The 15236-nt window shown below is 31.3% G+C and overlaps 1 long non-coding RNA gene across 1 annotated transcript; it reads left to right on the plus strand.

The window, feature by feature from the left end:
- Positions 1-2620: 2620 nt before the first annotated feature.
- Positions 2621-12336, plus strand: LOC145312731 (uncharacterized). Its single transcript, XR_013877094.1, has 4 exons — positions 2621-2711; positions 5377-5458; positions 10801-10912; positions 12083-12336. It is a non-coding gene; the product is annotated as an uncharacterized LOC145312731 (long non-coding RNA).
- The last annotated feature ends 2900 nt before the right edge of the window (positions 12337-15236 follow it).

A 15236-nucleotide genomic window follows, 5' to 3' on the forward strand; every position in this document is an offset into this window, starting at 1 on the left:
ACATAAGGAAGGCTACTTATGTCCTTCCTAGGAAGGTAACTTCTGTCCTAATTTAGGAATGACTTTGTTTTCTTTCCATGATCCTAGAAATATTATCAATTTGTCTAAAATTTGGTTTTCTTAGCTTTAAAATTGGCTGCTCTACAGCAGTTTTAATATTCAGTGGCTGGCCGCTAAAAAGCGGATAAGGAGCGGTCTGACCGCTATGACTAGAAAAGTAATTTTCTCTAAAAATACACATAACCACCAGAAAAAAGTTTTACGTCTCTATCTGTAACAGGAGCCAAGATAGAGGGGGGGGGGTCTGTTAGGGGGTTAAGTAGGGGTTCAGAAGTTTAACTGCCTGTTTTTGCCGGTTTTGGTGCTAGAAGCGCCAATTTTTTTTTAACTGAGAATAATATCTTAATAAGTTGTAACTATAAACAGTGAAAAAAGGGACAAAAAAGATATTTTTTAGGCCTTTTCAAAAAGCAGTTTTGAAATCCCGTTATTTCATTAAAAAATTTAAAATGCATAGAGAATGGCTTGGAAGGTGAATTTAGGTGTTCTGCATATTTCAACTTAAACACATAAGGCCTAAGATATGATATCCCAAAAATCTTTTGTCAAAGTCTACTGTACACCTAGCGCTGGCGATTTCATTTTTCACAGGTATAAAATGCATGATTTTAGAAAACTGACTGGCGCTAGGTGTAGAGTAGACTTTGACAAAAGATTTTTTGGATATAATATCTTTGGCCTTATGTGTTTAAATTGAAATATGCAGAAGAGCTTAAAACCTGCACATTACTGAGATATTGTTAAAACCGCCGTGCTACCGTTATCTGTTGATATTTTACATGCCTGGCGCTAGGTCGCCAGTAGAGATAAAGAGCTGAAATTTTGTACATGTATTTCTATGCCCCCAAAGTAACTTTTTAGGTTAGCAGAAGAATGAAATTCGAGAATGGGTATTTTCATGAAAAGATCTAATGTCCAGGGAAGGTTTTGGGTGAGAAAAATACCTTCCCCCCTACAAAGCAAAAAATGGACCTATATAAAAAGGTTTTTTTTTGTCTGAAGCTTGAGATCTCATTAACTACTCAACTAATTGGGTTCTCTATTTCAGAAAACCTTCACATTGATCCTGTTATATTTTAGGCTATTCAAATTTTAGATTAAAGTCTAGGGATAGTGTTAAGCTATTTTTTTAGCCTCTAGATGCTAGAGGCGTATCCCGTTAATCCTATAATATAAAGTAGTAAGGTATTTTTTTTGTCTGTAGCTAAAGATCTCGGAAATGACTGATCCGATTGGGTAATTCTTTTTAGGGTAGGTTTATATATGTATTGGGTTGGTTTAGGCTATTTTCCTGAAAATCTTGCGCCCCTAGAGGCTAGGGGCGCAGCAACTAGTTGTAATATAATGCAACAATAAATGTTAAATGAAAATGTTAAGAGAGCAATTAGTGGTGGCAAAGTGGTGGTAATTTAGACAATTTATACAATACACAATTAACATAACAAAAGTGTAAGAGATACAATTCAGGACGGAAGGGGACAATGGGCTTTTTATTACACTAGTCCCCAAAGTTTTATAATAACGTTTTCTTATTCGTTGGCTTAACAACTTTGGAGACTTTCATTGAATTTGACTTTTTGGTTTATTAAGTTTAGTATCCAAACGTTTCACCACTCATTGTATTTACATAAGAGGATCATCATTGGAGATATACATCAATTTATCGGCAATTGTCTTATCCCTTTAGATCCCTGGTAAGAGAACATTTACATACATACAACATTTACAGGGATCTAAAGGGATAAGATAATGATCGATTAATTGATGTACATCCCCAATGGTGATACACACAATTACCCTTCTGTAGATTACAATTAGTGGTTGAAACGTTTGGGCACTCAACTACCTGAACCAACCAATCAAAATGCAATAAAAATCCCAAGGTTGTTAAGCCAACGAATAAGAAAACTTCATTTAGACTTTGGGGACAAGTGTAATAAACAGCCCAATATCCCCTCCCTCCTTGCAACATTTAGCTTTCATTTACCTTATGGAAACAAGGATGGGTTGCTTATTTAGCGTACGAAGCGTGAGCAGCGGACACGACGGACGGATTCACTAATGTATAAGTTGTAGAAAAGCTTCACTTCAATCCTCAATCACACATAGTCTCTATACAAGTTTATTTAGAGGCAAAGAATACTAATTTGAATATTAGGATGGGTTAAACAGAATAATCATGATTCCTTGCCGGAATGGAAAATACAAAAGTTTAATAAACATATTTAAGTCAAAGCTAATAATATACAAGAACATTATCATTGATAGGAACATAGCTATTCTATAAGTTTGAATGTAGTTCGTGTAACTTAATACCTTAGGACCGGACGTAAAGTCCCAATTTGAAGCCTTGCAATTATATTTGACGACCCATGCAATTAACGAGCCTGCTTACTGTCGGTGAGATGTCGGGTTCGAGACTGGATCACACTGCGTCATACTAGAGACTTTAAAATGGTACTTATTAATAGTGGGAATACCTTGGCCTTAATAGAGGCGCAACTAGGACTTCCTTACAAAGGTCTTGCAATCAAAGAGTATCGCTTCCAATTATATTATATTTTAATTCGAATATTGTTTCTAATTTTAGATATATTTGAAATGTAAAGATAATTGTTTCCTTATGGAGGCGTTGGATATGTCCATGCTAGGTAAGATAGATAGATAGATATATAGATAGATAGATAGATAGATAAATGTCCATACTAGGTAATATAGATAGATAGATGTCCATGCTAGGTAAGGTAGATAGATAGATGTCTATGCTAGGTAAGATAGATAGTTAGATAGATGTGTATGCTAGGTATGATAGATAGATAAATAGATGCCCATGCTAGGTAAAGTAGATAGATAGATAGATAAATATCCATGCTAGGTAAGATAGATAGATAGATAATGATATATACTTAGAAAATCAGAACAGAGATCTAAAGTATAAAACAATGTCTGATAAAATGATGTTCAACCCCAATGATGATACACAAAATTCACCTTTTGTAGTTTAAAATCAGTGGTTGAAACGTGGGGACTTAAATTCAAATAATAGTGTCCAAAGTTGTTAAGCCAACATATAAGACTTTGGGGAACTAGTAAAATAACCAGCTCAATGTCCCCTCCCTCCCTGTATCAAAATCGTATAGAAATGTTAATCAAGGAGATGAGAGCTTAACTTTCCTCGTTTTAAAGTTTACATTAAAACTAACTTTATAGATGAGTCCTTGGGAATTTCCTTCAAAAACTGCTATTTTTTGGTTTCCAAGATTTTTTATCTTCCTAGTTTAATTAACAGATCTAATGATAAATTTTGATGAAGCTTTTTAACATGCCTATTAATAAAATGCCTATAATGACGTCATACTGGCCTAACATTGGTCAATTAAGATGTATACTATGGCACTATAAAGAGCTTCAATTTCAAAATTGGAAGTTTAAATTTACCTTTAAAACTTGATTGTAGAGTTGTATGACATTATGCTTTATGGTCCTAGGAGTCCATATTTTAGTCAAATGCGCTTATTAAGTCAAACTGTTCCTCATTATGGCCATTTCATACATTTATCTAATTAGCTATTTTTAGCCTAGCTGTTAAGAAGAAATATTCATTATTATAAATGATTTTCTTAATCAAACTTAAAACAAACTTACTTTTAAATACAAAATTAATACAAAATGTACATTCAATAAACTTTATTTCTCCTTTACTTAATGCTAAAAAGCAAAGCTTGTTAGCATTTACTAGGTTCGTTCCTAATTTTATAAGAAACTTTGGGAACTAGTGTAATAAACAACCTATTGTCCTTCCTCTCTCTAATTAAATTTCAACTTCGGGAAAAAACACTTAAAAACTGTAAATTTGGAAAGTAATGAGGAAAACCAATGTTTATACAGAGATTTGTTTATATGGTGAAATCCCTTATTTTACTATTAGATCACATATTTATACCAGAGAGAGAGAGAGTAAAGTTTTACAGTAACGCTTTTTTATTGGGTGAATTTGATTGGTTGATCCTTAAAGTTGACTTTTTAAACGTTTAAACCACTAATTTAAATCTATTTTAAATTTTGTGTATCTTTGGGGATGAACAACAATTTATAGGTCATTGTCTTATCAATTAGATCACACATACAATATACATTCCTTAATTTTGTAAAGAAATTAAATTTTCCTGCTAAAATTGGGTGGATGATAGGTTTCTTTTACATCCACTGACAGAAAAAAGGGATATTTGTGTAAATATAATTGAACATTTAGAATCCAACATCTGATTTAACTAAATATTCAAGGTTACTTTACTACAAGCTCAACATCTGATTTTATTAAATATTCAAGGTTACTTTACTACAAGCCCATCATCTGATTTAATTAAATATTTAAGATTACTTTACTACAAGCCACAGTAATAATGATTTAATTAAATATGCAAGGTTACTTTACTACAAGCCCCAGTTACTACTTCATACATTTACAGTAAACTTTATAGCGCAGTTAAAAGAATGCAGTTCCAAGGACGCATTCGGTCGATTATAGAGCAAGTCATTTTCTATTTCTGTTTTTGGCTTCAAAACCGATAAATATCCGCTGGATTAGAACCGGTTCTCAGTAATAATGAAAAATCGATCATGTATAGCATTGAATTACATTTTTTCACGAATATTAAATCAGTTTTGTTAGCCCGGGACTTCGGCCCCTCGGGACTCTCAAAGCTGTCTATAATGCGATGCGATAGATAACTATTAAACTTTACAAGAACCTTTACAATGTTCAACTTATTTTGGCTTTTAATTCTAAAGTCAATTTCTATTTTTTTTAAATTAAAAAAAGACTTTTTTTATGATGCATATTGTAATGTATGAGAGGTGTAGTTTCGAATTTTACAGAAATGAGTAAAATTGTAAAATTTCCTAACAGAAAATAACTATGTATCTAACTATCTATATAGTAACATCAGTGTTATTGTTTCTGCTGCCTATATCTCTATCTTTGTAACTATATATCTATCTATTATCTTTCTATCTATTAAGTAACATCAGTATTGTTGTTTCTGATGCCTATATCTTTAACTATCTATCTATATATATTTATATCTATCTAACTAACTATCTATCTATCAATCTATCTATCTATCTATCTATCTATCTATCTATCTATCTATCTATCTATCTATCTATCTATCTATCTATCTATCTATCTATCTATCTATTTAGTAACATCAGTATTGTTGTTTCTGCTGCCTATATCTCTAACTATCTATCTATCTATCTAACTAACTGTCTATCTATCTATCTAACTATCTATATATCTATCTATCTATTTAGTAACATCAGTATTGTTGTTTCTGCTGCCTATATCTCTAACAGTTCTGATAGCCATCACTTTAGTCTTTATTTGTCATTCAAGGTGAGTTACATTTTTATTAGTAGAGAAGCTACTCTATAATTCCAAATGTTAGTCTGGCTGCCCGTCAGTTCGTGACGCTATTTTCTCGGCTCTTATAAAAGATAGAAGGCTGAAACTTTTTGACAACATTCACATCATTAAGGAGCATAATCAACTATAAAAACACCCATTTTGGTCGGACTACTTTTTAGCAGGTTTATGACAATGTTTTTTTATGTTTCTGGTCCGATTTTCAAAACTTACTTAATACAATTACAATAGTGTAGTTCTTACTTTAATACAAGAGGCTGTATGTGTATTAGTCAAAGGTTTTTTTTCAGATGGAAAAATATAAGTTTAACAGGATGGAACACTAGTCCCAAAAGTTTTATAATAACGGTTTCTTATACGTTGGCTAAACAACTTTAGGAACTTTTATTGAAATTTGATTAGTTGGTTCATTATGCTGAATGTGGTAACGTCTCAACCACTAATCTTAATCTACAGAAGGGGTAATATTGTGTATCATCATTGGAAAAACATAATAATTTATAGGCCATTGTCTTATCCCTTTAGATCCTTGTAAGTGTAGAGTAAGTAATTTTTCAGTAGTCATCAAATGCTTTGTTGTAGTCTAAGTGTCACAAAGTTATGTTTTTTATTTCTTGAATATGAATAAAATATATTTTTTTCTATCACATTTTATATAATCTGTTGTAATTAGTATAATTCATATGTCATTTGTTTGGCTAAACAATGGTTGTTTCTTATTTGAGAATTGGCCTATATTCAAAATTTTTAAATGAATAAGAAAAATAGAAATTTTTACCCCTTCTGTAGATTACAAGTAGTGGTTGAATGTTAGGACACTTAATTTAATGAATCAACCAATCACAATTCAATAAAGGTTTCCAAAGTTATTAGGACAACCAATAAGAAAACGTAAATATAAAATTTTAGGGAATGGTGTAATAAAATCCCAATGTTTCCTCCCTCCCTGAACAGGAATAGCTTCAGCACACCTAAAGAATAGGGAAAAACACACATCCTACTATTTTTATAAAGACGATAATTTATGGAATGAATGTTATTTTGTTTGTATATTGTTTTACGCGATTGTTTAAAACTTTTTTTTCTATAATAACAAATAACAAGAAAAGTAATTGAAAGTTTTTACGTACTCTTGTGGTTGCATCTTGGAGGCAGGGATAGTCTCTTACTTTCATCTGAAGAGGGTTATTTGTTCCACTAGGAACTTTAGGTATAGTCCCTAGTCATATTTTCACAGTAGCTTTTAATAGGTTAGGTCAGGTTAAGTAAAGTTAGGTGATTGCCCCGCAGGGTTAGGCAATTGGCCCCGTGAGAAATAATAGAAAAGCTACTGTGAATATACGACGAAATGCCCCTTTAGAAGCTTTGGTAGGTTTATTTATTCCTTTATTTTATGGATACATGTGCATCGTATCAATTTATACAGAATCAATTGAAGCATAGATAATGAAAAGGCACGTGGTTAAGTAGTTCTATATACTATAGTAAAAGGTTGGTAGCTGTCTATAGTGCCCCAGCAAAATGAGGATAGATGTCACTGCTTTTGGTCTACCTATTCTATAGACGTCAGTAAATACCTTATACCCTATCTCTTTTCTAGAGGGTTTCTTTCCCCATTTCCTTTCTCTTTCCCTCTACTATGAAGTCAATGGAATAGGTAGGCCAAAAGCGGTGACATCTATCCCCATTTTTCAGGGGGACTAAACACAAGTTACCAAAGGTTGTCTAAGACTCAATCAAGAGGAAAATTACCATTGTTCCAATAACGACTAACTTACATTCTAGACGCAGTAAGAGAAACAATCTTTAAAAATATCTATCTTTGGTGGGTGTATTTTATTTTTGTAAGGGGGGGAGGGGAGGGGGGCTGTTTTTTTCTAGTAGCGATTTCTCTTGGGAAGATGGACAATCACATACTTTCCCCAAAAAGTTATAAACTTTCCCTACACTGTAAATAAACCCCATTTCTGTTTAGCGGTTAGTGAGATCCTTCACTACAGATAAAAACTTACTACTATTATAATAGGATATTTATAAATAGAAAACAATTCTAAAAAATCATGTCATGGATATAAAATAAGTTTTTCAGCCTTTCAATTTAAATTTAATAGAATGGTAGGATTTTAGGGCTCGACAGCCGCGCGTCAGTCTCAAATTAAAACCCATTAGGATGTCATTTTTTTATGTTTGAAAGAAAATTGCTATATTTTGGACACGTTTAGACGCCAGGCTGATTTATATTTATTTTGAAAGATTGTCTTTCCTAAGGCTTACATGCGGGTGACGTGCGGCTGCCGAGCCTTGTTAGATTTCTTGATATACAAGAACAAACATTTAAATAGTAGCGAAACCAGATTGTATATTAGAATAAGGATAGTTATAAAACATGGTTTTTATACCTATATTTTGCTTTCTTCTGTTCAATGGTACTATAAAAATATGTTTTTCTATACTATAATAATTACATGACGGTCGAAGTACTACTTGCGAGGTATCTTTGCATTAGAAATAGATCAGAGAGTGAGGGGACAATGGGCTGTTTATTACACTAGTCTCCAAACTTTTAAATATCGTTTTCTTATTCGTTGGCTTAACAACTTTGGGAAATTAAGTGACTTTTTATTGGTTGGTTTATTAAGTTGAGTTTTTAAACGTTCCAACTACTAGTTTTAATCTACAAAAGGGTTAATTTGAGTATCATTATAGGGGATGTTCATTGTACATCAATATATCGGCCATTGTCTTATCCCTTTAGATCCATGAAAATAGATTGAAAGTGGCCAGTGAAGCTCAAGATTTTTCATTGAACCAAATAATTTAAAAATGTTTATGTAAGAAGAAAATATAAAAATGTCTGTCACATGTTTCAAACATTCCTTTTTTAAAAGCGAAGCTTTTCTATAATTAGGGTCGGTCCGTATGTCCGTAACGGATAGCTTTTTTCGTTAATTTAGGCATGTTAGAATTGTCCTATTGATTTCAAATTTTATGTGATCTTATCATCGGATTGATCTGATTTTTAGTATATTGATTCTTGGGACAATAAAGTATAATGTAATAAGCGAAGCAACTCTATGAAAAATGTAAGCATGTCCATAAACATTATCCTGTATCAAGCAGTTTTTCAACAAATTTACTTACAATTTTGCTTTGACTCTTATACATTTATATTATGTTTAATCAGTTCTGACACTATACAAGTGTTAATGTCCGTTTGTCCTCCCGTTTCAGTGCTTCGCTTTTATGGATGTTGTCATCCTTGTTTAAACTATCATGCATACTAGAGTAACAGGATGTCTTTCTGTAGTTTAGTATATGTCCATGGCGGGATTAAGGCTATCAAAAGAGGATCGTCCTATATCCCTTTACATGGTCTCACTCTCAAGAAAGAAAAAAATATCGAGGGCAACAACTAACAGCCGCTTGTGGCTCATACACAAGTATTTAAAAATGTAATAGAACGAAATTTAAAAGGCGAATAATGGTCTAAAAGGCACGATAGAATCATCCTATTAATTTCAAAACTTGCATGAAGATTCCTGTAACTTTAAGGTATAATATAAAATGATATTACCAGTAAGTCCTTTTTTACGTTTTTGACACAAAATTTGACACAGATAAAAAAAATGATTTTGAAGTACATCTCGACCAAAAGTTATTTCAAAATATTCGATGTTATCATCAATTTATCTTCAATTTTATCCGTGATATTTTACCAACTTGGAATATCAAAAAAAAATTTCGCTGATTCAAATAAACGAGAATCACAGGGTCAAGTATTCAATAAAAGTTTCTAACAATAATACAGAGGAATTACTAATTACTAATCTTCTATTATACTTAAGATATTTGTTGAATGAATTATTATGGCTTCGTAACTGATTAATATCCGCTGGATTAGAACCGGTTCCCAGCCATATTGGAAAATAATGTACCGTATCGTATTTTAGAAAGTTTTCTACAAATAGTACATTAAGAATAATAATATTAAATTCCAGTTTTGTTAGCCCTTCAGCCACTGGGGTTTGGTTTTGATAATTTTTCATTTCAATATCTGCGGAAAGCTGTCTATAATACGATACTATAAATAACTACTCTATATATTTGTCTCTATTTGAACACGACGCATTTTGCAGGATGAAATATTGATTGTTCAGCAATCTTTCTCTCACATACAACTTTTTATATATTTAATTTTCCCTATAGTAAAATTGACACTTTTCTTAGTATTAGTTATGTATCGCATCGTATTATAGACAGGTTTTTCATGGAAATGTAAAATGATGATTTTACATTTTATATAATACGATACGATATATGACTTTTCAGTATGGCTTAGAGCCGGTTTTTAGTTTTAGCGTGGCCGAGAACCGGTTCTTATACACCTGATTAATCGATTTCGAAGCCATTTCGGAAATGTATTTTCTGAAACAGCATAATATTTTCATTTTGCTTTTTGGGAAACTTTATTTTAATCAACCCTTTAAAACAATTGAAAAAATATACTTAGATTTTGTTTTAAAATGGTTTGGTGCCGGGGAGGAAGGGGACATTTTGCTGATTATTACACGAGTCCCCAATGTTTTATTATAACGTTTTCTCATTTGTTTGCTTAACAACTTAGAAGACTTTTTAAAAATTTTGATTGGTCGGTTCATTAAGTTGAGTGTCCAAACGTTTCAACCACTAATTGTATTCTACAAGAGGTGTAATTTTGTGTATCATCATTGGGGATTATCCCCAAAAAAACATAGGGACTTTGCAGGAAAAGATAATCCCCTCCCCTACAAAGGCACATACCCCACTAGAGCATCACTGTGCACGCCACTGAACTAACAATATCAAAGTTTCCCTATATATAATCTAAAGATAATGAGAAGATTATAAAGAATTATCTCGATATCTACACCTCTAATAAGAATAGTAATTTATTGCACTATATTATAGACAGATTTCCGCGGATATTAAAATTAAAAATTATAAAAATAAAACCTTTTTTTAGCCTTGTGAGATCGCAGATCCAGGCGAACAAAAATTGTATAAATTTTATGATTTTTATTTTAATATTCGTGGAAAATTATCTGTAATTCTATGCTGTACATGATTTTTTAGTATGGCTGCGAACCGGTTAGAATCCAGCAGATATTAATTGGTTTTGAAGCCATACTGGACAAGCTTGTATATTGATTTGCTCGGCATTGTAAACTTTTTCATTAATTAAAGACCCTATATACCCTTTATACGTACATACTAAAAGATCCTACCATAATGAAAATACAAAGAAATTTTTTTATTAAAAAATTCTTTTTCAGCCTGAGCTGTGCATTCCGATGTTGTTGTAACCCCGAGGGGGCGGAGCTTATGCAAGAACAATACCTTAAAAGAAAAGAGGCGGGTTATGAAGTCAAAAATGAACAAAATAAGGTAATATTCTCTACATATCAACACGCGTCTTTGGCGTTTTCATAACTAAAGGCGTTAAAAATGGTCACCACTGCTGCTATTTTAGGTGCGAGACATAAATAGTTAGGGGAATACCTTGGCCCAAAACAGGCGCAACTCATTAACCTGAACAGTTAGGACTTCTAGTCAAAGGTCATGCAATCAAAGAGTTGGCTGTTATCTTACTTAACTCTGGGCGATTACACTGCAATTCAAAACGCAGAGGATGTTCAAAGTGGCGTGGATAGCCCCAAATAATGATAAGAATTTTTCATTATCTTTGCTACATAAGTCGTATAATAGCTACATTTTTCCAGAAAAAATGTTATATATTAACTTTAAAAAATATGCATTTGTATTTATGCAGTTTTTGAAACTTAAAAGAAAAATCTGCACCATAAAATGCGTATTTTATTTTTAACTCAATTTATGTTCTTTAAAACGTAAAAAGTTGAATGTTTTGTTAATAGAACTGCGTATAAAAGTTAAAAATAATTTTAAATTCTTGTACTTTGGTATCTTTTTGTATTTGAGCATTCTCTATGTTAGTATTCTGGTTTTTTTTTCTTAAAATTTTCTGTCCTTAGTAGCGAAATAGCTTTATAATTTAAAAAAAAACTATGAAGTAAGTTGCTTTTCTCGGCTACTTAAAATCGCATTGTTTTATAGACATTATAGACAAATAGACATTAAAATATGAAAATGAAAAATTGTAGGACCAATTTCTTTCTTAAGACACAACTTGTTTTAAACCAGAGGAAATTAATTTGATTTGGGCCATTCTGTAAAAATTCGCATAGAGATTATACATACTTTATATTTATAACTTGCTCTGTCCGCCAAAAAAAAAAAAAAAAAAATATGGGGGGGTTCTTTTTTCTTGGGGCTATTTCTCAAGGGAGATTGGTTGTATCCTACCCCTAAAACAGGTGTAAACTATCCCAGGATCTATGAGAAGCTACACTGTAAAGGAGAACCATATCGGTTCAGCGGTTAGCTAGATTCTTCGGTACAGACAGTTACACAGATTCGTTACTTTTATTATAAAAAATACGAGTTTCACTACTTATGGATGTTGCCATGCTTGTTTATTATGTTTTCTTCAAAATTTTATTAGATATTTTATTGCAGCAATATTTTATTTCATTTCAGGAAAGTTATTATGAAGTATAAGAAGGCAAAAATAAAAAGAAAATTCGGCTGAAAAAGTTTCTTAACATTGTAAAGATAATGTACAAAATAACAATCATAAAACAAAAACTCAAAAGCATTTACAAAAATAATTTTTTTCCTAAAAATTGATATTTTTTTCAATTAAATGTATACATATTATTATAATAAAGGCATGAACTACATATATAAAACTTGTAAATATAATCATGTTTTTCAATAAATTATATATAGAATGTTTTTTATTATTTTAAAACTGTTATTTTTAAAAGCGAAGCTTTTCCATAATTAGAGTCGGAACAGTTAGCTTTTTTAAATTTAGACATATTAGAATTGTCCTATCGGTTAAAAACTTTTCATAATGATTCCTATAAAAGTAAAGTATTTTGGGAAACATAGCAACTCTGTAATCTTTATCAGAATGTATGTCTTTTAACAGTATCCTGTATTTAAGCAGTTTTGCAACAAATTTAAAGACTTTTTTTTCGACTTCTACATTTATATTCTGCTTTTTCAGTTCTAATACTCTACAAGTGTTAATCAGGGATAAGGGATAGGAAACCTGGCCATTAATTAGGTCCCGGCCTAGATTCTAAAGGGATATTGCAACTATTACAAATTCCTATCAAACTGGCGGACGCTCCCAAGTAGCTATCGCTCTAAACCAATAAGAATCGGCCTGTTTTTAACAACCAATCACCAATTGGCGAAAATTTTAGAAGCAGACAATTCTAGAAAAAATAATGATTTCGTCTGCTACTAAAAAATAAATATAAATGGTGTTAGATCACATTAGCTTAATTATTAAATCTGCTTAGAGTTAAACATTAAAAAAGGGCCATATAGAAAAAACAAAAATAACGGGATTATTTTTTGGAAAGAAGGTAGCTACGAATTTTCATTTGGTAGTTTATAAATTAGATGTTGTATTTTGAATTTTAAAATTTAATATGGAATTGATACAACACCTTAATCCTAATATATGTACAATACAACACAGTACAAATTTATCACTACATAATAGTATCCAAAGAACTTGATAGAATGTTACCCAAGTGCATATTAATTTATTTATTTTGAATTTTAATTAGCAATGCAATTTTCAAATAAAACTTTTACTCATTAATAAAAATGCAAATAATACAAACTAAAATCTGTCTGAGGGAAACCCAACGATAGCTTTCTGACAGTTCAAATTACCAAAGTAAAAGATAAAAAAAATTTGGGAGAGAAAAAACTTCATTTTAACAAAAGCCATTAATATATAGGTTTATAAAAAGTTATGTTTTTTACTTTAAACTAGCTACCTGAATTTGATTCTATACTTTATCTACACACACACACACAGCTTTTTCATTAGCGTTTTATACGAACCACTGCGCCATCCCAAAAATGGTTTATTAGGCTAGAAATAGGCCTAGGCTTGAAATAGGCCTGAAATAATATTTTCCTACGTTTCCCATCCCTTATCCCTGGTGTTAATGTTCGTTTGTCCCACAGTTTCATAGCTTTGCATTTATGGATGTTGTCATCCTTGTTTCGTTATGAGTAATGATATGGCACCCAAGTTAAACTATTTTGCCTGCAACTTATTCTCAGTAATATTATACTTAAAGATATTGTGAATTACTTTCTTTCCTATTATACAAAAGTAATTAGATTTTTGTTAGTAACTTAAGATTTGAGTACTGAATTAATTGAGTTCTACATTTAAGGTAAGCCTCATTTAGGTCCCTGGGTGGTGTTAGGCTATTATAACCTTACATTTTAGTCTTGGGATGGTTTGAAGCTATTTTTATGCTGTTACCTACCACTTTGAATACAGATCCCCTAGATGCTAAGGTCGCTTACGTTAGCTCTAAATATATAGAAAACAACAACAACATGCAATTGTTCATTGAAACGAAGATGCCCTTAAAAGGTTATGTTTCTTTTAAAGGTTTAAGTAGGTATAGGTAGTAGGTCTGTCAATATTTATGTATTTTATTACTCGTTTAGAGTTATTATTAGTTTTAGATATTCATAATATAAGAAAACTTGTAAGTAGTCATGATTCAATGAAAATAGTTACCTAAAGAATACACAATAATTTTAAATTGAATCATAAAATACAAATAGTTGGTGTTTATTTTAAAATTTCTGGAAAATAGGAACATATGTATTAGAAATATCTGGAAAACAATATTTTATGTTTACTGCTTATGGGAATAAAGCTCTAGAGGCTAGATGCGAACCCACCAGAGTAAGTTAGTAACTAAAACAGCATTTATTAGAAATAAATAATTCTATCAATGCACTACCTAAATATTTCATATTATATTAAATGAAAACATGCCTAATCCTATTGTATATCATATCTGAAAGGATTTTAAAATTAATATGAGATAAAAATAGGGGATCTAAAGGAATAAGACAATGGCCCATAAGTAGATGAACAATAACATCTCCAACGATGATACACAAAATAACCCCTTCTGTAGATTACAATTTGTGGTTGAAATGCTGGACACTCAACTTAATGAACCAACCATTCAAAATTAAATGAAAGTCCCCAAAGTCGTTAGGCCAACGTATAAGACAACTTTATAATAAAACTTTGGGGACTAGTGTAATAAATAACCCTATGTCCCCTCCGCTCCCTGGGTAGAAATCATATTTACCCATTCCTGTTTTCCTAAAGTTATGAAAATAGAGAAACATAACAAGATAAATATTTAATCATATTTACCCAGAGCAACAATTCAAATCACAAAATACAAACCAAATATTAATATTTAATGTTAAAGGTAAAAAAGTACTGAGGTGGATTCTTAAAAAAACTTTTTGGCTCACTGCCTCACTAAAATTGGTGAGACTCGCTAAATGTTTTGTTAAAATCCTCCAAAATCTCATTAAAAATCTACAAAAATTAAACAAAACCTTATGTTAATAACCCTTTTATGATTTTATCGTATTTTCGTAGATTTTTTATGCGATTTTGGAGGATTTTTCATAAAAATGTTTGGCGAGCCTCACTAATATTGGTGAGACAGTGAGCCAAAAAGTTTTTTAAGAATCCACCTCTGGTTTAATAAACAATTCTCTCCTCAGTTGGCTTAAGACATTTGAATATTGTAATTAATCATTTGGTTTAAAC

This window comes from Acartia tonsa, chromosome 2 (genome assembly GCF_053477335.1).
Source record: "Acartia tonsa isolate MP-2025a chromosome 2, ASM5347733v1, whole genome shotgun sequence".
NCBI classification, from domain to species: domain Eukaryota; kingdom Metazoa; phylum Arthropoda; class Copepoda; order Calanoida; family Acartiidae; genus Acartia; species Acartia tonsa.